Source organism: Protopterus annectens, chromosome 2.part2 (assembly GCF_019279795.1).
Source record: "Protopterus annectens isolate FY-2018-M chromosome 2.part2, PAN1.0, whole genome shotgun sequence".
Lineage (NCBI taxonomy): Eukaryota > Metazoa > Chordata > Ceratodontiformes > Protopteridae > Protopterus > Protopterus annectens.
Genome location: NC_056730.1, coordinates 116,621,938 through 116,645,656, shown reverse-complemented (window position 1 = coordinate 116,645,656; position 23,719 = coordinate 116,621,938).

The following is a 23,719-nucleotide window of genomic DNA, read 5'->3' as shown; positions in this document are numbered from 1 at the left end:
GCAAAACAGTTGTTATTGTCCATTTATTGCACTACAGCTATACTTGCCCAGTTATTGCATTACAGTTCTACTTGCCCATTTATTGCACTACAGTTCTACTTGCCAATTTATTGCATTACAGCTTTTATGGTGTATACTTTATTGCAGTAAATGCTTTACTCTTTCTTGCTTATTGCACTACAGTTAACATAATAAATCCATACATACCACACTCACTCACTACCTGGGCAGGTGCCCAGCATGGGACTCGACATTACAATCCCCCTCAGCTGCAGCTGTTAAGAGAGAAGCACACCATTATGCATACCAGTTTTGCAGACATTCAGATTGCATATTGGTAAAACAGTAAAAACAAAAGGAAAACTCCAGCAAAGCTAGAACTTCCAATAAGTGACCTCCCAAACCTCTTGTGTCAGAGGCACATGGGATATATGCAAATGATCCTTATGAACATCAGGTATTTGTGGAGTTTTCATTTTGTTTTTACTAATTGGTTTTTCAGTGACCTTCTCACTCATTGTTTTAGTTTGTTATATTGGTAAAACAGAGGAAAAATTATTTAGATATTTCTGGGGCATTCCCTGCCTTAGCCTCTTGGATCCAGGTGTCCAAGGTTCCCCTCTTTCACCACCACAGGTTGTCATAATGGCGATGACACTGCTCACCTGTGCAGGGGATACCAGTAACACTGGTGAGTTCCCTGGCCAACCGGTCCCACGCCTCCGCCTTACACTTCAAGTCCTGGAAACCGCCCTACAGGAGCCTGGGTTCATGATATTTAATCAGAAGCCCAATAAAGACCCTGGACTCCTGAATACCTCATCTCTGCACCCAAAAGCACCCAACTTCACCAGGACCACTTGCCATATCCACAGTAGATAAGACTCCCAAGACTGTTGCAGAATTCCCACCTATTGCACTTAATATTGGCTGTTTTCCCACCCTTACACATCACTGAGCAACATTCAATAAAGTGTTGCATTGCTTAGCAGCATACAAACCAGCTTTGTGCAGGAAATCAGTGTGAGAACTAGCATAACCGAGGGTTTAGCTCAAATTAGCACCACACAAACAAAAGTAGCCATTAGCATGTTTAAGCAGTACTCATCCCAGAGCAGCAGTGCCATATTTCACAAATTTGTCTTTAAAATTAAATATATATAATGCATTGATTTATAGACATCTTATCATTGCTATGGACTCAAAGCCAAGACCTGCTAAACATTAGGCTGTATCTCTACCCATTTAGCTACTTGGATATTATGAAAGCTGCTATACCTTCACATATACTACTGGACTACCTGTTCACATTACTAAGCACCACGTCACACCACACAAAGATTCTTAAATAGACCCAGGAATTCATAATTAATTACATATGGTTTCTAGTTTTCGATGTCTAGCAGCTGTCGACTATGTATGTATCAGCATCACTCGACTGCATAACTCCGCACCATCCTGTGCAAACAGCAGCAATAAATAAAAACAGAAGAAAAAATATTTAAAATTGCATGAATACTTAATTATGATAATTAATGACATCCGGTTTCTATTTTTAGATGTATGGCATGTGTCAGCTGTCTATATGTAGGCACAGCTTGACATTGCCTGACTCTGCCCGGAGGAAGTATTAAAAAAACAGAAATTAAATTTAAGTATTACACACCCAATTCACAGCATTTCAACAGTAGCAGGGAGCAGTACAGGCCATCCACGACCACAGGTATTCTCTACACTTCTCCCTACACTGCTTCAATAACCCTGTTCCTATGCTGTCCCTCAGCAGTGCACCATCATTAATATGCATGGCACTCTGCCAAGAAGGAACTGTGGCTGTGTACATGGATATATTCCATGTAGGCTCTACACAGAGCCTACATGGATTTTATTAAATCCTGGAGCATATTTAACTAATCTCACTATATTTTCCTGACTGATCTAAAGAATTATTATTCCCTGGTTACTTACTAGAGCAAGGGAAGATGAAGTGAGGGGTTGTTCTTTGTCAGGTTACAAATCAGAGTGCTTTGACACTTCAGTCTTATCTCACCTAGTACTAAAACATTATTTTAGTGATGTATTACAGAATGACAACCACATACATCTTGTCGTCTTGACTTCTTGTTCTCATGCAACACCCCATTGCTAGAAACTGCCAGTATTTAGCACATGTGTGTTAATGTGCTAAAATCTGATGCAGCTTCTAGAAGTCATAAAACAATTTCAAACTTCTACCCTTCCAGAGTAGCAATTAGTTCACTGCAAAAGACAATACAGAAGAATTCCTAGTACTTGTTTTTCCAGACATTTTGTCTCTGTTGCAATCAGAATTGTAAGATACAATCTTTATGGCTTACAGTAAGTAATTTAATTTCTTACTATTTTTCAAAGTTAGCTGCAGTTGGACTGTGCTTAGCCTATTCTCTTCCAGTATCCTCTGTTAAAACATGTACATTTAATTTAGTTACAATACAGTCAGGACCCACTGTTGATACATTGTTAACACAAGCAACTTTACAAATACATTTTCAACACAAGCATCTGTACAAATCAGTTTGATATACAAATGACATGTAATTCTACAGAAAATTCCAGCTAGCTATGTTGACATACATTACACATCCACTGCCCTACTTCTTCTGACATAACTGTCAATACCTCACATCATCACAGCTACATCGGAAAGGAGAATAGGGTTTGTATGGTCTCCTTTACCACACTGCCCATGTGATCCCCAGGAGGAAGTCAGATGGCACCCTGCCCACCCTCTTTAGTAGGTCCTGCCTGAAGTGTTGTTGACCAGGCCAGACAAGAATGCAGTTCTACTAGAGGTAAGAAGAGCCTTTACAGGTGGCCAGTATAGAAATTCAGCTACTGGTCCACCAGCCCCCCAACTACTTCTATTAGCTTCCTGTGGGTCACATAATCACCATCTCTGGCAGAGCCACCAGTGGTAACAATTGTGCTTCCAGGTGGCAATGCACCACCAGGAACAGTAGAGACATTCTCTTCACTGTATCCAGGTGCAGCCACCAGGGGACAGCCCTTGATGTTGGCTGAGGTTATGCAGGAGCTGTTTGGACCCACTGGGGGACTGTGGATCCATGCCTAGCTGCTGGCACTTCCATAGCAGCTGCTGTACATAATTCCAGAAGGAAGAAGCTCAGGAGAATCGGTCAGGATGCCTTGGACTATGCAGACAAGAAGTTTTCAAATTCCAATGAATGGAAGCCAACAATAAGGATGCAAAGGATTATGGAGAACTACCCCCATTCTGCTGATAATGTGACCTCAAGTAAACAACCTACTTCCACCATTATTGCCACCATTGCAACCCCAGGAGACACATTTTTATTTATTTTATTTATTTATTTGCAGTTGGTTTACCAGGATAGTGCATTGGGCCAAGATGAACCCGTTTTCAATGGAGTCCTGGGGAGAAAAGCTCCAGTAACAAGGTTACAATAGGTTTTACATTAGATTACAATATTTACAAGTGATACAGCTTAGAGCATGACATGTAAAATGTAAAATTAAGCATCTAAACTACATCAACACAGAGGATGACTTAGATGATGACCACAGAAGTCCCCTTACAGAACAAAGCACGAGTCCCATTTACAATGCAGGAACCCCTCACATGAAGTAAGACATATGAACAAGAACACCACAGAGAGCAAAGACCATCAAACAGCAGAAACCACAGCTTAATTCCAGTTTCTCATACCTTCATCCCCTAGCAATTTTTTCAGACAACAGCCACTCCACTCCCACCAGGCAAGCCATACTTACCAGAATTAAAGGAGAATAAGGCAATAGAGGAAAAACCCTAAACCTCAACAACTACAGACCACCAAGAAATCTTATCTTCCAAACAGATGCATATTCTAAAAGCTGCACGAACCAGCAGAACAAGACCAAAACATATAACAGCTCTAAAACTCTGTTAACTGAAGATGAAATAAGAGTCTTAGAAAAAAGGACTGACCTTTATCCCTCACAATGGGATTACCTTCACCAAAGCTGTTACTGACCTGAAACTGTTTTGCAGGAAACTTAATCTCAAAGTATTCTTCTACAAAAAGGACACAAAGAGAAACAGACACAAGGGCAATAGTGACTCACAGATCAAGGATGCCACTGATACCAACAATGACTCGTCAGAGAAAAAAAACAGTACATTTTTGCCCCATACTGCATCCTACGATTTGGGCATTCAAAGAAAAATGTAAATAGGACTTTCAAACTAGAAATGGCGGCATTAAAGAAACTCATTAACGACAGAACTGCATAATAATGGAAGCATAGAAGGGGAGCATTTTGGTCATTGATACAAATACATGCAATTTAAACATTATGAATATGTTAGATGACAACAGGTTTACCAAAGGGTAATTTGGAATGCTATCACCCATGGCCTACGATGTTATAAAAGATTACCTCATTTCATTCCAATAGGATGAGCTGCTCTAAGAGGATCTTTTCAAATTCTCTACAGTGGACCATTCAGCCATACCTAAATTTTTTGGCACACCTATACCCCCCAAAAATCTCCATGGACTCCCTACATACCAGTTGTAGCAGTGGGCAATTCAGCCTCAGAACCAGTATCCATGTATCTTGAATATCAAAATAAGCCACTGGCAAGTTTTGCACCATGCTACATCCTAGATTGTCTGGAATTTCTTAATGAAAATTAAGAATGTTAAAATCAACATGGACACCATTTTGGTTACTACTGATGTTGAGGCTTGATAAACAGTCCTGTCACACAGTTACTATATCAGTGCTATCAGGCAAGCATTAAACACCTCCACAAACACAATGTGATGATCTCCCCTCATATGCAAACTTCTGCAATTATTCTAGCTAACAATTACTTTCTCTTTCATGGCCAAACAGACAGACCCAAAGAATTTCTATGGGTCTAGCAAACACCATACCAGTGCTATGGGAAAAAACAAATAATCTATAACTCCCCTTTTCACAGCAAGATGAGCTACTATCCCTGCTTTATTTATGACATCTTCCTCATGTGAAATAATTCCCCCAGCAGTCTCAAATAGTTTGTCAGACACACTGAAGAATCCATCAGCTTCCTTCAGTTCAGAACTCACCACAGTCTGAACAAAGAAGAATTTGTTGATCTCACTGTCTTCAAGAACTCTACCTCTTGACAACTCTCAAACAACCTAAAGAGAAAATCAACTTGTGTAAACCTCCTGCTCCATGCCACTAGTATGCCCCCATGTAAAACCAAACAAAATGTGATCAGATCATAAGGGATGTGGATAGCCTGAGTTTCAAATGAAAAGGAGCTTTGCCTCAAGAACATGGAGAATTTACAGAGACTAGATAGAACATTATTACCAAAACAGACTTGTTTAAAGCATCCTTCAAGCCATAATGCTACTAAATGAGACCAAAACCAGCACTGTTTTACCACCACATAAAGACTACTATAAGACCAACACCCAGAATGAAGAGAGACTAAAATAGTGTATGATATCCCTGTACTCAAGGGACTCTGACAAACTAAAATGCATATTTAAAATAAACTGAATTATAATCAGAAGTAACAATTCTGTAAAATCCTGAACTCAGAACTTGCAATCACATACAGAGGAGGCAGGAATATGAAGGACTGGCTAGAAGTACCATCACATGAGGTATCCATAGTAATGCCTGGCACAATTCCATGCAGCCCCCTACCTCCATGTAGAGTTTTGTGTTTCATCAGTCAGAAGAGCAAAATTTACTGCCACAACACCAAAAGAAAATATTACACCAAGCCAAGAAATGACTATAACACAAAATATGTTGTCTAGCTCTCTAAAGCTGAAGGTTGTCAAACCTTCTAATGTGGAGAAAACCATCAGTAACCTTAAAAATGTATTACAAGACACACATCTGACATCAGAATCATAGATATATCATAGCCAGTTACCCAACTTATCATCGACTGTGGCATATATATGAAGTTCACCTTCCTTGGGACTGACCACATCAAAATGATCTGCTCAAAGGTAACACTCGATAGCCAATGGCTTGGTACTGAAAGTCTAAAGTTTAATGTAATATTATCTACTGTAAAACTTATCCTAGTGTTATCTAAGCAACTTCTTTTAATAATATTCACGATTGGTGCACAAAAACAGATTTTCCTGGTTTTAAATTTGCTGATGTTATTTGAGTAGTTAAGTAACTGTGCTTTTAGATTGCATCCTAGCTGAAAGAGGACCCTGGGCTAGCACAACTACAGTTAGTAAACAAACAGAAAAATTCCTCTTCCTTTCTGGCCTTACATTTGATTTTCTTTTTACATAGCTTGCTATTCTACTTACACGCTTTCCTTATCTGTCATCACTGAATAAGCAGACAGTTTGATGCCCCACCCCACCCCCACCTCACCCCCTCTTGTTACTGGCTCATACTGCTGTAGTACTAGCAATATCCTTCATAACTTAGAACAGTAAAATGTGAATAGTTATATAACTTAAAAATATCACACCACAAAACACAATATGATAAAACATATCTACATTAATTACATTAATTGACATTAAATAAACAATATATAAATAAATTAAATTTATTCTTCATTAATGTTCAACTGTTTTAAGTCTCCTATCTTTGAGGAAACATTTGATGTTTATATTTTTGTTTAGTCCAGGAAACTTAACTGCAGCATTTTTTTCTCTCATCTCCAATATATTTGTAAATAAATTTCAATAATTCATGCTAAATATATATATATATATATATATATATATATATATATATATATATATATATATATATATATTATACTGTGAGCAACTAATAACATGTCTGTACAAGCCATTTTGTCATCCTTATTTATGACACACAATTGTCTCTCTTTAAAGCATTCGAACAATCTCATTATGGTCATTGCCTCATAAAAACTGTGCAATAGGACCATAAAGTAATATATATCCAATTCCAAAGAATGTACAAGTATTGTGTTTGTTAGTGTGACACTGCCAGCCCAGCTGTCTGGAATTTTGTTAATAATTCTTTGTCATTTGTGAATATTGATATGATTTATATAGAACTGTATGTTATGTACTAAGCTTCAAGAATGTAACCACAGTATAATCTGATGGAACATAGAAGATTAACTTACAAAACTTCAAGAAAATAAGTTGAAATTAAGTGCTTTAGATTGTGCTATAAAACTTAGTTTCAATGCAGCAAGGAGACAGGATGTCAGGAAATAGGGTGCCTGTTGCATTGTTTTGAGTTTTATTGTTTTATGACTTTCAAGATATGCAAACTTCTGAAGACTGTTTTCACAGAGAACTGCTAAATTCTGTTAAGTTTCTGTTTAGCCTGAGAACTGAAGTCAGGTGACAAAGAGTGATGTTATCCAAGCTAACCCAGCAGTAATATTTGATATTAATTTAAGAACTCTCTCAGTGGGAAACTGCATTTTGTATTTTGTCTTGGACGTAGCAAGAACATCCACTCATCATTATCTGCACTTGCCTGTCTGTAAGTAAGATTCAGTGCATAGTATATCTTTTAGATATAGATAGGAATATAGTAAAGATTAGTTTAGATGTTTTCTGTATTCTTTTGAGCCTGTCCTGCAATGCTGTTTTAAAATATTTCCTGTGATTTTGAACTCTGAAGTTGCTATGTTGATTGACTGAGTATTGCCTTGTTCTTTTATTATTTATTATTAAATATATTTAAACCTGTCTTTGTTGCTGATATTTGTGAGACATATTTAAGCTCTTAAAGTACTTGCATATGTATTTAGTGACACTGCCCAGGCCACTCCTAATAACCTGCCGCTTGGTTAAAACTTCCATTTAGATAATAGAAATATTACACAGTAGGATTAGACACCCTTTGTTAAGGGCCTTAAGTAGTTGATAAGTAGTGGCTGGTGGCAGTCAGAACTGTATTATAGTCTGGGCAGAAGGGGGCATAGCTAGTAAACCTATGCCAGCTTTTCCCAGATGTCTCTTTATATTTGTGTATAAGTCAAATTTCAAAGTGTGTGTGTCAGCTACTTGGGCAGGGCCACAAAGCACTGATTGGACAGACAGGGTGCTGGAGGTATTTGGCTTGGCCACTCAGCTGAGATCTCAACCCTATAGCTGTGCCAGTGGGAAGTCTTACTGGGGATCTGGAGAAAGAGGGAGAAACTAGCCCCGGACTGACTGTGGTCTCTGTGTGCTCTTAAGGGAAGTTGTACTTTACTGTGTACTTGTCATCCTCCCAATGTGTATGTCCCCTAGCTGTTGCCAGTGGTGAAGATTGAGGCTCCTCGATTACTAAGCCAGTGCAGGGGCATCATATATTAATTGATGGAAAGTGTTGGATATCCATATCACATATTAATTGGTGGACAGTGGTGGGATAGCCATATTGCATATTAATTTGCTTGTAATGGTGTGGATATTGAATTCCTGTAGCCTGTGTAGAGTGGTTATTAAAGGTGTTTGTACTCTCAATCAGCCATGCAGTGAACAGAGGTCATATCACAATTGTTTTATTTTATTTTATTTTTTTTTTGTTAGCTTAGTTAGTCAGGGAGAGCAGGCAAGTATGTCAGCAGAGGAGTATGGCAAGCTGACAAGAGCCATTTGGCTAAAATGTGCCAGGCTAAAGGACATGATTAAAGCTTTAGTCACAGCTGCATTGCAGAATAGCAACCAGGAGGACAATCAGAATGGCCTTGCAGCTGTACAACTCTCAGAAAATGGACAGCTCAACCTTTCCACAGAACTTAAAAATCCATCTGGAGTTAAAGAGACTTGAGCTGGAGGGCAAGCATTTGGAAACAGAAACAGCAGAGAGACTGAAACATCTAGAGGCTGAGGAAAATGAGAAACTGTGACAGCTGGAGGCTGACGAGAATGAGAGGCAGAGGCAACATGAAAAGGAGACGCTGCCTCTTCACCAGGGTCATGGAGGTAATGGGGAAGGGAGTAACCAAACCCCAGAAGCAACAAAGGTCAGTAAATTTCTTCCACAATTTACAGAGGGGGATACTTTTGATAGTTTCATTCATATGTTTGAAAGGGTATCAAACAGTATAATGTTTATCAAGGGTTCTGGGTATGGTTCCTGAACCCCTTACTCCATGGTAAAGCTATAATTGCTATTTCTAAATTGTCTGATACTGATTGTTTAAATTATAATGCTGTAAAGAACTGTCTTTTAGAAAGTTTTAAGTTAACAGCTGAAGCTTATAGAAAAAAGTTTCATGAGTATAGATGCAAGGCACATGAAAATGTGTGTGAATATACTGCTGAACTAAGCACTTATTTTCATAGGTGGGTGAGTGGATGTCAGGTCACCACTTTTGAAGGGCTGGCAGACCTATTGGTGAGTGAACAAGCCCTTAGCACTTTGCCTGAGGACATCAAAATCTGGTTAGCTGATAGATAATGCACTACTGCAGATGACTTGGGGTAGAAGGGAGACATATACCTAGAAAGCTTGGTGTCACTGCACAGGAAAGGGACACCCAGTGCTACTCATGGGTATAAGGAAACCCATGTTGGGCAGCCCAGACTGCCCCAACAGAGTCTGTCAGTAGCAGGGGAAGTCACTAGTCCAAGTACATGTCCAGGACCAAGGATTAAATGTTAAATGCAACCAGCGGTGCCATGTAGCATATAGATGTCCACGGAGGCAAGGTGAGGAACAAAAGGTGGGACAGCCAGTTAGTGGGAATGACAAAATGCCAGCAGTAAGTTGTATCAAGACAACAAGGGTACCAAACTAACACAATAGGTTATATCCTGTCTTAGTGGATGGGAAATAGGCCACTGCTAAGAGCGACAGAGCCTCTGACCCAACCAATCTTTGGGACTGCTCTGCTGTTCGTGCTTTGGATTTTTGTCTCTAGTATTTTGGTTATTGGCTTACTTGTGACTGTGCAGCATGGCTGGTTCTGGAGCTGAAGTGGGGGAGATGGAGAAACCTACCTACAGTGTGGGGCTGCTCACTCAATTAGTGCAAGAACTTTCTAACAAAGTTAATACTTTGTATCAAAGACAAGACAGTGCAGTCAATGAAACCAATGACTTTGTTCGAACAGCATCCTGTCTTCTTACAGTGAGTCAAAGAACTAATTTAGCTGGTGAGTCCAATTCTAACCCACCAGACCTAAATGTAGTCCCATTGGAGGATTTGAATTCCTGGCTTGACATTCCCCTCTCTTTTGGTAATCACGCAACCCATGAAGAACACCCTTCCTTTTCTGTTACATTATCGGCTTTTGAAAGAGCCATTACCAAGTGCAGGAAACTGCAATTAGAAAATGTCTACCTTAATGAAAGTGTTTTGGCCAAACAGATTCCCAAAGCACTAAGACTCTGGAAATTTCCTAACAAAGTCAAAGCAGGGAGTCCTTTCTATGCTGAACTACTTAATATGTTTGACAGACACGGCTGCGAACTGTTAGAATGCATTATCAAACACAATATGAAAGAGATAGATGTATCCATTCGTGAAGCTAACAGACTCAATGGCATATTACAACAAGACCTATTATTTCCACAATGTAGCGGGTAATATAATGACATTTTCAAAAGAGTTGATCGGGAGATCCTGGCTCTGAGGGCTAGAAAATAAAAAAGTTCGAAAGGGACCAGATCGCGTATGATGAGGGAAGGGAGTACCCAAAACCTCCATCTACCAATCAAACAAGTGCAGAGGATGCTATTAATATGGAAGGAGGTGTGTCTCAACGACTACTGAAGCAGAACACGATGACCATGGCTTCCCTTTAGACCAGCATCAGGGGGAGCAGGTATGGAGATCGGACCGGATAAGAAACCAAAGGCCCAAACAGAACAATGGCCCATATAATGCTTGGAGAGATAATTCGTGGGCCGAAATGGCAGCAACAGAGGAGCATCAACTGGGCACAGTGGTGGAGATGATGGTGGTTTACGAGGACACAAACTACAGTGAGAATTTTACGTACAGCTTTACACTCATTCACAATTATTCAGGTGACTTTAAATTGTTGAATTACAGTGATTATGAGTGTACTGCGGAACATGCCCACTTTACGATTGACTCTCTCATAGGTTCATAGGTAGGTACTAGGCTATCGGCCCAAGGGCCTACGCAAGCCTAGCCAGCAAGGTTCCATAGCTTATGCCACCCAAGAAAGTTATTTTCCTGTGCTACTGTCCAGCAGAGACACAGAAGTAATCCCCAGGATGTATTTCCTATTTCCCATCCACTCATCAAGATTTTTCTTGGAGTGCTAATGAAGAACTTTGCTTGACATAGATGGGTAGCTTGTTCCAGAGTATAGAAAGTCTCTGGGACAGGAATCTATCCCTCCAGCTTGTCCTGTTTATTGTGGTGACAAGGTTTAGGTCCCTAGAGCGTGTAGCTCGGAGGGATTGGGATTTCTTTAGGTGTAGCATGTCCAACAGCTCTGGGTTTGACATAGCTTTATATGTTAGGCAGAGATCACCTTGGAGTAGGTGATATGCTATGGAATTAAAGCTGGAGTTTTATGAGGCGGTCAGTGTAGGGCATTTGTTTGAGGCCAGTAATCCTCTTTGTGAGGTACTTATGTGCCCTTTCCAGCTGCTGCAGATGTCTTGTGAGGTACATTCCAAAATGGGGCATTGTACTCTATAATGGGTCTTATGAGTGATGAGTAGAGGGGAACAATGACCTCTTTTCTTCTGGATGAGTACCTTTTATGATGAGGTGTGCCACTTAGAAGGACTTCCTGACTACTGTGGCGATGTGACTATCAAAGGAGAGACTACTGTCGACCTGGGTCCCAAGGTCTCTTATCACGCATTCGGTGTTAAGTAGATTGCTGCCTATGTGGTAGTTCATGGGTACAAAGTTTTTACCAAAGGGGATGACACTGCACTTTTTGGCATTGAGCTTGAGGCCATGGCTCTGACACCAGGCATCTGTCTCAGTGAGGCCCTTCTCTAGGATGTCCACATCATTTGGGGACTTGACTATGGCTCTTAGTTTGCAGTCATCTGCGAACTTCATTAGCCAGAGGCCTTCTGTGTTAGCCTGTACTCCAGAGAAGTAGATACCAAACAAAACCTTATTGATTTGAAATTACTTCTTAGAAGGCTGTATTTAGGGATGATTTTAGATAGACAGAATGTTTTGTTTGATTATGCTTTAAGGCACAGTAGCACTTTCAACCCCCCTTTTCCCTTGCCTTTAATTATCTTTGAGAAGATGGTTGAGTTGGACTTTAGGTCCCTTATTAAAATTAAAAAGAACTATTCTAACCAAGGTAATTTAAGTCTACAAGAATACAAATTGTTACTGGAACTGGCCAAGAACAAAAGGGTAAGGGTTATGCAGCCGGATAAAGGGGGTGGTTGTCATGAACAAGGATGACTACTTACATAAAATGATGGGACATTTAAACAACTGTGACATGTATGAGGAAACATCTTTAAATTGCATCAATTTAGTGTATTGGAGAATTGATTTTTTTCCTGCAGGACATGGTTGATACAGGTGAAATCACCGGGAAAGTTCATACATTTTTAAAAGTTTTACATCCAGTGGTGCCTTGTATCTTTGGGATCTCAAAGATTCATAAATCCACCACTGATCCACTTATGCATCCCATAGTCAGTGCCAATAAGTCCAAAACCCATCCCCTTGGCATATATGTAGACACATTGCTCAAAAATATTTTAAAACTTGGTCATATTTGCTAAGATTCTTGGGATTATTTATTAAAATTGAAGGAGGTTGAATTTTCCAAGAATTGTGTATTTTTAACAGTGGATATCAAGGAACTATTTAACGTGATACCTCATGAATTAGGGCTTGAGTGGTTTCATGAATTTTTATGTGAAAACACTGAATTTAATAACAACAAAGTGAATGTTTTAGTTTCTTGCATGGAGATGGTTTTGAAATACAATTTTGTGTTTCTAGAGGGACAGTACTACCATCAAACTAAAGGGGTAGCTATGGGGGCCTCTTGTGCCCCCATTCTTGCTAGCATTGTTTTATTACAATGGGAAAGAAAAATTTTGTTTACCCACTTTGAAGTAAAGCCATGGAGGCTGTATCTGCGCTTCCTGAATGACATTTTTATCATTTGGGATAGGCCTTTGGCAGATATAGAGGGCTTTATGGAATTTATTAATGTTTCGTTTCTACCCCCTTTTTGAGGTTTTCTCACACTGCCCATCATGAGTACATTCATTACCTAGATGTTACCATTTCCAAGGACTATGAAAGTGAGCAGTAGGCTAGTACCATCTATAGAACACCCACATATAGCAACAGCTTACTTCACTTTGGGAGTAACCACCCCTTACATCTAAAACTGGGAATTATAAAAGGTCAATATGTAAGGGTTGCCAGAATGGTGTCTTTGCATTCTCAATTGGTAATGGAATGTGAAAAACTCAAAGATATGTTATTCAAGAGGGGTTATCCTGAACCTTTGGTCACCCCATTTGTGAAGACACTATATGGAAAAGGATGAATGGGGACATAGTGCCACTAATAGCATCCAATTACACCACAGTTCCAGTGGCAAAAAAAGAGGGGCTATGTGAGTCAATTATGCAAAATCATGTGTTTGTCACTGAGTATTGCAACCAAGCCCCCCTTATTAGGGACATTTTGTTTAAAAACTGGCCAATTTTTTCCCTTTTTAGGGATACTAAGGACAAATTGGATGATGGTCCCAAGGTGGTGTTTAGGAGGGGAAGGGCCATTAAGAATTTTTTAGAACAAGCCCCCACATATAGTGAATATGGTCATAGCAACAAGAGAGCAGGCACATACAAAATGTGGCCATTGCAGGTATTGCCCTGACATTTTGGAGGGTGATCACTAAGAGAAAAATCAAGGAACACATATACAAACACAAAAATGACATTAGAAAGGGGGATTGCAGCAATGCTTTGGCCAAACATTACATGGAGTTCCCTGCCCACTATTTTCACTTTTTTGTACTGGAGCAAGTGTTGCAAGACATTAGAGGGGGCCCTTGGAGCGATATTTTAGAGGAAAGAGAACTGTGTTGACAGCTCAGACTGGATGCTACTAATCATCCAGGCTTAAATGAGGTACTGTCTATAGACAGTATACTAAGGCTCAAGTCTTATGTGGTATAAACTGGGTTTAGTTTTTTATTTAATTCAACGTTCCTTGACATATTCCATGTTATTATTATTATTTTTTATTTTAAATGTATTTCAAGGTTTAGGTATTATTGTGGTTCAGTGTATTATGTATCATGAATTTCTGTGGTGTGTGATTAAGTTCTTTAATTTATGGTTTTAGTTTGTTTTAACATTTAGTGTATATTGGTGCTTTAAGAGTTTTTATTTGAGGCAATGATGTACCATGTGATATTGGGGAGGGGTACAAAAGGATGGTGTGTCTTTTTAGTAATTTGATTCTGATGAAGTAACCTGTTCACGAAAGTGCTTAATCCTGCTTTATATTAAATCTACTTGCTCCTACATCTGCCTTTGTTTTTTCTTTGGGACTACTCTGCTGTTCGTGTTTTGGATTTTTGTCTTTAGTGTTTTGGTTATTGGCTAACCATTGTGAAGCCTGTAATGGTGATAGAGGAGCACTAATTGCTTGGGCAGTCTACTCCAGTCAGAGCTTTAGGAGGGACCCCATTCCAAATACCTTTGGCTAGGGTTCACTTTGACTGGGAGGGTGGAAAAGGAAGTAAGCAAGTAGGTGTGTTTGAGGATATCCCTGCAGATATCCTGATAAGGAATGATTTTGATAATACAGTAGTGTGTGTGCATGCAGTTACATGCAGTCAGGCTTGGAGACAAGCATGTGGGTCTGGTAGCCCGAGGGAGACCTAGACAGACCCCACACTTGCAGCCAGGACTGGTGAGGTGGATACTTAAGGGAGGGAGCTACCTTGAAGCAGTGAGACTGAAGTTGAGCCACAGCTGCTTGTGGGTTTTGATGTTATCTTGGACACAGTGACTGCAAGGGCATAGATTAGTAGTAGTACCCAGGCTGACAGCGAGGCACCACTATCAGAGAATACCAGACTTCATGTGGAAGGGGAGCTGGGAAGGGTTACTAAGAGAGAGTTGAGACAGGCTTAGCTGTCAGACCCTACATTACAAGGCCTGAGGTAGGTAGCTAGTGTGGCACCCAATTCTCAATGGAAGGGCGAATCTGTATACTTGAACAAAGAGTTACTGTATAGAAAGTGGACCCCTGTGGGACAGCTAGAGGAGTGAGAGAATATAGCAGTTGGCAGTGCCCAGAACCTGCCATCTAGCACTTTTAGCCATAACCCACAATATTCCCTTTGCAGGTCTTATGGGCATAAAATGTACAAAGAGACGTATTATGCAGAACTTTTATTGGCCTGGAATTTCTAGAGATGTAACAGGGTACTGCAGGACCTTTGAGCAGTGCCAAAAGGTAGGCAAGGCAGGAGACACGGTGAAAGCTCCTTTGATGCCTTTCTCTGTGATTGAGGAGCCATTTCAGAGAGTAGCTATGGATATTGTGGAGCCTCTGAGTACCCCAAGTTCCACAGGGAAAAAGTATATCCTAGTGGCAGTAGATTATGCTACCAGATACCCTGAAGAGGTGGCTCTATCCTCCATTGAGGCAGAAAAGGTGGCAAATACTTTGTTAGAGATGTTCAGCAGGGTAGGTTTCCAAAAAGAAATACTGACTGATGGAGGTGCCAATTTCATGTCAGACTGCTGACTTGTCTGTGGATATACTGTGGGGTGAAGCACCTAAAGACCACCCCTACCATCCCCAGACCAATGGTCTTGTTGACAGGTTAAACTCTACACTCAAGTCCATGCTACAGGCATTTGCGCACTAGTTCAAGAGGGAGTGGGACAAATATTTGCCCCATCTGTTGTTTGCTTACAAAGAGGTGCCCCAGGAATCCAGAGTTTTTTCACACTTTGATTTGCTGTATGGGCATATGGTGAGGTACCTCTAGATTTGATTCAAGATGAGTGGAAGGGTGAGTGTGATTCCCACAAGGAGTCTGTTGTGGTATATGTCCAAAACCTCAGGACAAGATTCAGGGAAGTCATGGGCTTGGCCCAGTTGAACCTGGCAGAAGCCCAACAGCAGAAAAAGGTCTGTTATGACAGGAATGCTCAAGCTAGAGAGTATGCTGTAGGGCAGCAGGTAATGGTTCCCATTCCTGTCAGACACAACAAGCTGCAGGTAGCTTGGGAGGGAACCTACAAGGAAGTAAGGAATGTCAGTGATGTTAACTATATGGTGGAACTGCTAGGCAAGAGGCAGGGGCACAAATTGTACCATGTTAACATGATGAAACCATGCAATGATAGGGAGACCCTTGTGCTGAGTATTTACATTGGATGGCAGAAGGAGTCTGAGGGGGATTTTTTGACTGAATTCCTCAGTGTGGCTTGGACTGACACCTCAGTGGAAGGGGTAGCAATCTCCCAGCAACTATCCTCTACCCAGGTTCGAGAAATCTGAACAGTGTTACAGGAGGTTGAGGACATGGTCACTGGGAAACCAGGGTGGACCCACCTGGTGCAGTACCATGTGGATACAGGACCCCAAAGGCCTATTAAGGGGCCCCTTATAGGGTGCCTAAGATAGTCAAACAGTCTCTGAGGGAGGAGATACAGGAATGTTGGAACTGGAGGTAATTCAGGAGTCCAGCAGTCCCTGGGCCTCCTCAGTGGTGCATGTACCAAAGAAAGATGGCAGCACCAGGTTCTGTGTGGAATACTGGAAATTAAATAGTCACACAGAGTCAGATGTTTACCCCATGTCTAGGACAGATGAAGCCCAAGAGCAGATGGGTGGGGCTAAGTATTTTACCACTATTGATCTTACCAAGGGTTACTGGCAGGTGCCCTTGACTCCCAGTGTTAGAAAGAGGTCAGCCTTTGTGACTCCTTTTGGCTTGTATGAGTTCATGAAGACACCCTTTGGGATGATAAATGCCCCAGTGACTTTCCAGAGGCTGGTAGATTGTATCCTAGCAGGAGCAGGAGATTTTGCCTTTGCTTATTTAGATGATATTGCTATCTATGGTCATTCCTGGCAAGAGCACCTTCAGCATGCCAGGGAGGTGCTGGGCAGACTACAGAAGGCAGGGTTGACCATTAAGCCCAGCCAATGTCAGGTGGGTATGGCAGAGGTCTCCTACCTGGGACATAGAGTGGGGAGTGGTAAAATCATGCCAGAACCTGCCAACATGGAAGCCATTCAGGCATGGCCTGTTCCTGTTACCAAAAAGCAGGTGAGGGCATTCTTAGGGACAGCAGGGTATTATAGAAAGTTTGTCCCCAATTATAGTACCATAGCTGCTCCCCTTACAGACCTGACAAGGAAAAACATGCCAAATAAGGTAGTGTGGACCCCAGCATGTGAGCAGGCATTCCAGAAAATTAAAGGAGCTTTGGGAGGGTCCCCTGTGTTAGCCAGTCCAGATTACAGCAAATAATTTGTTGTGCAGGTGAATGCTTCAAACCATAGGGTGGGGGCTGTACTTAGGTTTCCTCAGAAGGAGAAGCATACCCAGTGGTATATCTCAGTTGTAGGCTCCAATCCAGGGAGGAATGCTATGCAGCTGTAGAAAAGGAATGTCTAGCCATAGTGTAGGCACTGCAGAAACTTCAGCCTTATCTGTATGGAAGAAAATTCACTGTAGTTACAGATCACAATCCCTTAACATGGCTACATCAAGCCAGCCAGCAAAATGCCAAGTTACTAAGGTGGATCTTAGGGTTGCAAACATATGATATACCAGTGCAGTACTGCAGTGGGGTTAGCAATGCCAATGCAGATGGGCTGTCAAGACAGGGAATGGGGTAAGGTATTCCCAGATAGGCTCAAAGCTCTCAGGCAATGCTTCTCAAGGGTCAATTGAAAAACTGGCTGATTTGTTTTGGGGGGGGGGACGAAATGTGACACTGCTAGCCCATCTATCTGGAATTTTGTAAATAATTCTATGTCATTTGTGAATAGTGCTATGATCTATACAGAACTGTATGTTATATCCTGAGCTTCAAGAATGAACCACAGCATACCCTGCTGGAACATAGAAGATTAACTTACAAAATTTCAGTAAAATAAGCTGAAATTAAATGCTTTACGATTGTGCTATAAAAGTTAGTTTCAATGCAGCAAGGAGACAGGATGTCTAGAAATAGGGTGCCTGTTGCATTGTTTTGTAAGTGTTTTATTGTGTTATGACTTTCAAGATCTACAAACTTCTGAAGGCTATGTATTCTCACAGAGAGCTGCTAAATTCTGTTAAGTTTCTGGTTAGCCTGAGAACTGAAGTCAGGTGACAAAGAGTGATGTCATCCAAGCTAACCCAGCAGTAATATTTGATATTAATTTAAGAACTCTCTCTCTGAGAGAGACTATGCATTTGTATTTTATCTTGGACATAGCAAGAGCATCCACTCATCATCATCATCTGCACTTGCCTGTCTAAGTAAGATTCAGGCCATGGTATGTCTTTTAGACATAGATAGGAATATAGTAAAGATTAGTTTAGATGTTTTCTGTATTCTTTTGAGCCTGTCCTGCAATGCTGTTTTAAAATATTTCCTGTGATTTTGAACTCTGAAGTTGCTGTGTTGATTGACTGAGTATTGCCTTGTACTTTTATTATTTATTATTAAATATATTTAAACCTGTCTCTGTTGCTGATATTTGTGAGACATATTTAAGCTCTTAGAGTACTTGCATATATATTTAGTGACACTGCCCAGGCCACTCCTATAACCTGCCACTTGGTTAAAACTACCATTTAGATAATAGAAACATTACACAGTAGGATTAGACACCCTTTGTTAAGGGCCTTAAGTAGTTGATAAGTAGTGGCTGGTGGCAGTCAGAACTGTATTATAGTCTGGGCAGAAGGGGGCATAGCTAGTAAACCTATGCCAGCTTTTCCCAGATGTCTCTTTGTATTTGTGTATAAGTCAAATTTCAAAGTGTGTGTGTCAGCTACTTGGGCAGGGCCACAAAGCACTGATTGGACAGACAGGGTGCTGGAGGATTTGGCTTGGCCACTCAGCTGAGATCTCAACCCTATAGCTGTGCCAGTGGGGAATATTATTAGTGATCTGGAGAAAGAGGGAGAAACCAGCTCCAGACTGACTGTGGTCTCTGTGTGCTCTTAAGGGAAGTTGTACTTTACTGTGTGTGTATACTTGTCATCCTCCCAATGTGTATGTCCCCTAGCTGTTGCCAATGGTGAGGATTGAGGCTCCTTGATTACTGGGCCAGTATAAGGGCATAGCACCAATGATCCTGTCTAAATGTAGTTATACTGTATGAGATCATTCATATAAAACCCACATGCACTACAATTGCCACTGTTATTTGTGTGCATTTTAGTTTCTCGGAGCATGGTAAGTCATGCTTAGTATTATCAAAATGCATTAGTGACGCTTCCAACAATGGTGACAGGAGGCTGCCAGACTGCAGTGCTTCCTACACTTTTTGGGTCATTTTAATGAGATTTATTTTAATTTTTTACCTTGCTTAGCTGATTTGATATTTTAATCATTAATTTTGACTGTGGTTTTCTATGGAAGGCATTTGTGTATTGCAATGACACCATAAAAGTGTTCCTGAAAGTATATATTCTTTATAGTCTTTTAGCTGAGTTAAGTATGCTGGTATCCTTTTGATCTGAACATTATGAGTATTTTTTATCATGAATTCGAAAACAATTGAGTTATGATCAGATATAGGACATGAAATGATTTTGGAATTAATTAAATCTGTTACCATCTGGTTAGAAATAAAGACCCTATCTATTTTTGAATAAGTTTTGTATCTGTTAGAAAAAAAGGTGTATGTTAATGATTTTGACTCTATCTGATTATTAATATCATTCAAATGATAAGAATTAGCAAAATCATTTAAATGTTTTGCATTAGATGTAATTCTTCTTTTCTTTATAGTGGTAGTATCACTTTCATGTAGTATACAATTAAAATCACCAGCTAAAATAATATCCCCTACAGAGAATGATATGATCTTATCAATCATAAAAGTGTTCCTGATGTGATCTACTATAGTATTGACCAGTAAAGCTGATTAGAGATGAAAACTAAGGTTGTGATTTTAGTCCTAATTGTAGTGTGTATGGATTTGCAGTTCTCTTTATAAGTGGTTTGTTGGCTGGAGGTCATGCATCATTTTTGGGCTACAAAGAATGAAGGACAGAAGAATGGAGGAATGGCAGGTGTTTATTAATGTTTAGCAACTAGTGCATGGTGTGTGCTTTGGCAGTTAAGACAGTAAGACTGTACCAGAAATTGTAATGGTGATTTAATTATTCCGACTCCTGAGCGCAATTTGTTTGTGGAAGCTCACTGTTTTCATACTCAGTTCATTTGTTAAGTTTGACCACCAGAATATATTTCTTGTTTGATGGGGAATGGGCAGCAAGTTGTTTTTATTAGGAAATGAGAACACTGGCAATTGTTTTGTTCTTGACTTGTTAGTTAAAGCTTATGTGCTTAACCAAAGACAAGACGTGGTGGCACAAAGGTATCCTGAGTTAGCAGGCTTCCGAAATGAAGCACCGAAGCTACACGGAGCTTCGATAACCAAAATGAAAGTCACACTGATGCAAGTAGATTTTAAATAAAAGCTGTTAGTTTTAATGGATCAAACCAGGAAGGTGAAAAACAAAGCCAGTAGTGTTTATGTGCTGCCATTTTATCTTTCATTATTTACGTAACTATCTATGTAACTATGTTACAGTTTTACAATACTTTTGTGTCACATTGTTTATAATGTTACATTTGTTTAACCACAAACTAAACTGCTTTCCTTAGCAAGACTTTTTTTTTTGTAAATCACTGCAAATGTATAGTTGTATAATCAGTCATATTATTTGTTTAAACTGTTTGACTGATGGTTTAAGTGCTTAGATAATAAGCACTGTAATAAACCTGAACTTGAATTTAATAAATCTTTTAAACTGTAAGTTCCCTTATATATACAAAACTTGGTAGAGTACCTAAAAAGTGATAATTCCAAGTTACTTTACAGCACCTTCCGATTGTCATTATTAACACCCCTGATATTGTTGCTATCAAAAGTCATTTCCAGACAAGAAGAACTACTATTGTTCATGTCAATACAAATCATATTTGTAACTCCTTTGCTAAAAATCGATGGAACTCTAATATTGTTGCTGTTAATAATCTGCTTTGCCACATACTTCAAACTTTTTAAATTATAACCTCTTTGTATAAACAAATGAACAATAAATTCTAATTCTTTAATAAAATATATCATTCCAAAAACTTAATCTGAAGGTGCAAGTCATCTGTTCCCCTCAGGATGTTCTTTTTTCTGATAAAAGGATGTTACTATTAAAATGCAAACAGTTACATGTGAAAATATATTTTCTATATACAGTACTATCAAATCACATGCCACTTTTGTTAAATTCAAGTGTAAAATCTAAAAAGTTAACAATCAGACCTCAGTCTTCCTAGGTAATCTTCAAAAAATATGTTTTATTGAGTTATTCAAGGAATGATAAACATTCTGCTTCATTCTATTTCTAAATAAAAAACATGTCATCATTCCAATGAAATCTTTGGTATGATATTCTGTTTCTGCCAACCTAGAACAAGATTAGCAAAAGAAGAGTCATAGGATCATCGGAGGTCACTAGGCTATTGGCCCTGAGGCCCTTATAAGCCTAGCCAAGAGTTTAGCTCATGTTTAGACAAGTCAGTAACCAATGTCCTGTCCAGCAGGGACATGGGTGGAATCCCAAGGGTATATTTTCTCTTTCCCATCCAGTTATCCAGGTTGCACTTAAAAAGGGGTAAAGAGGTACTCTGCTTGATGTGCAGAGGGAGTCTATTCCATAGATGGGGGAGTCTCTGGGACACAAATCTGTCCCACCAAGGCCTGTTGATGTCACAGACCAGGTTGAGGTCACGCATGTGAGTTACTGGAGTGGAGCTTAACTTGCAGATATGCAGCAGTCCCATCAAGGTGGGGTCTGTGATCATCTTGTGTGCCAGACAGAGGTCACCTCTGAGGAGTCTGTATGAAACTGAGTAGAGTGATAGGGCTTTTAACTTATCTGTGTATGGTAGATGTTTGAGGCCCTGGATTCTTCTGGTGAGGAACCTCTCTGGTCTCTCCAGCTGCTGAATGTGCTTTGCAAGGTACATGCTGAAAGGGGTGTTGTACTCAATAATGAGCCTGATAAGGGAAGAATACAGAGATGTTATGACCTCCTTGTCCCTGGATGAGATACCCTTACTTATGAGGTGGGCCATATAGAAGGCTTTCCATACAATGGAATCAACATGTTGGTCAAAAGTCAGGTTGCTGTCAACCTAGGTGCCCAAATCTCTCATGACTGATTGCATGCCTAGGATGTTGCTGTTAATGTGATAATTTGTGGGGAGGTTACTGCCTCCAAATGGGATGATGCTGCATTTTTTGGTATTCAGCTTGAATCCATGTTTCTGGCACCAGTCATTTGTCTGAGTGAGACCCTCTTGGAGGATGTCCACATCACTAGGGGAATTTATGACAGCACCCAACTTGCAGTCATCTGCAAACTTGGTCAGCCATAGCCCACTGGTTTTGGCCTGCACCTCAGAAAAGTATATCCCAAATAACAGAGGCCCCAAGACCGAACCCTGGGGTAACTGCTTGTTACGGGTCTACTGCTTGAGGTGGCTTCCCTATTTTGACTAGGTGGGTTCCATCAGTGAGCCAGTTTGCTACCCATCTGGTAACATATGGATTGATGCCTAGCTGAGAGAGTTTATTTATTATGCCTGAGTGGAGAATAGTGTCAAAGGCTTTGGCCAGGTCAAGGTAGGTGGTGTGCACTGTCTTCCCCTCGTCCATGGCTTTGGTGACAGTCTCAAAGAAGTCGACCAAATTTAGCAGACATGGCCTCTCCTTGACAAGGCAAACTGTATAGGATCAAGTGTTTGGAGGTTGCCAGTGTCCTTGTTAATGAGGTCCATGATAATCCTATGATTGCTCCCATTGACCTTAATAATTTGTTGAAACTATTTGGTGTTAATAATAAAAAAAAAATCCTAGCACTATATTTAGTAATATAGCTAAAGTATTAATCCAATTAGCAGCCTAACTGACATAATAAGTAAGAAACTGTCTAACTTAATCTACCCCTTTATCTTGGGATGTACAGATAAAAAGTGAATTCATGTCTACAGTGAATAAAAACGTTTCTTCACCTGAAATATTATAACACAGAGGTTTATAATCAGATGTCAGATCATAATGTGTATGTTATGTGTTTGAAACATGGATGCTAAGAAATTCATTTCAAGATCGATGCTCAAAAGGTGAATCTTGCCACCCATGTCAAGAACACATAATATTACATTACAATTGGAAATCCAATCATAATTCTTTGTAGTACATTGAGATTTATCTGCTCCATGTACTACTGGTTAAAAAAAACAGATGTGTTGAGCTGGCTTTTGAAAGCCAGTAAAGCTGTGAGGAAGTGGTCAATGTCCTTACTTATTTCCTATCTAAGGTGTCTTGTGCCATTTGGCTGCAGCATCTTTCATTCTGGCTTTGATCTCTTCATTTAGATTTCCCTTATCTTCAACCACACCTCCTAGATACTCGAAGCACTTAATCTGTCGTACTACCTTCCCTTCTATCTCAGTTCTCAACTTCATCTGATTTCTGCTATTTGCTGCTATAACCACTG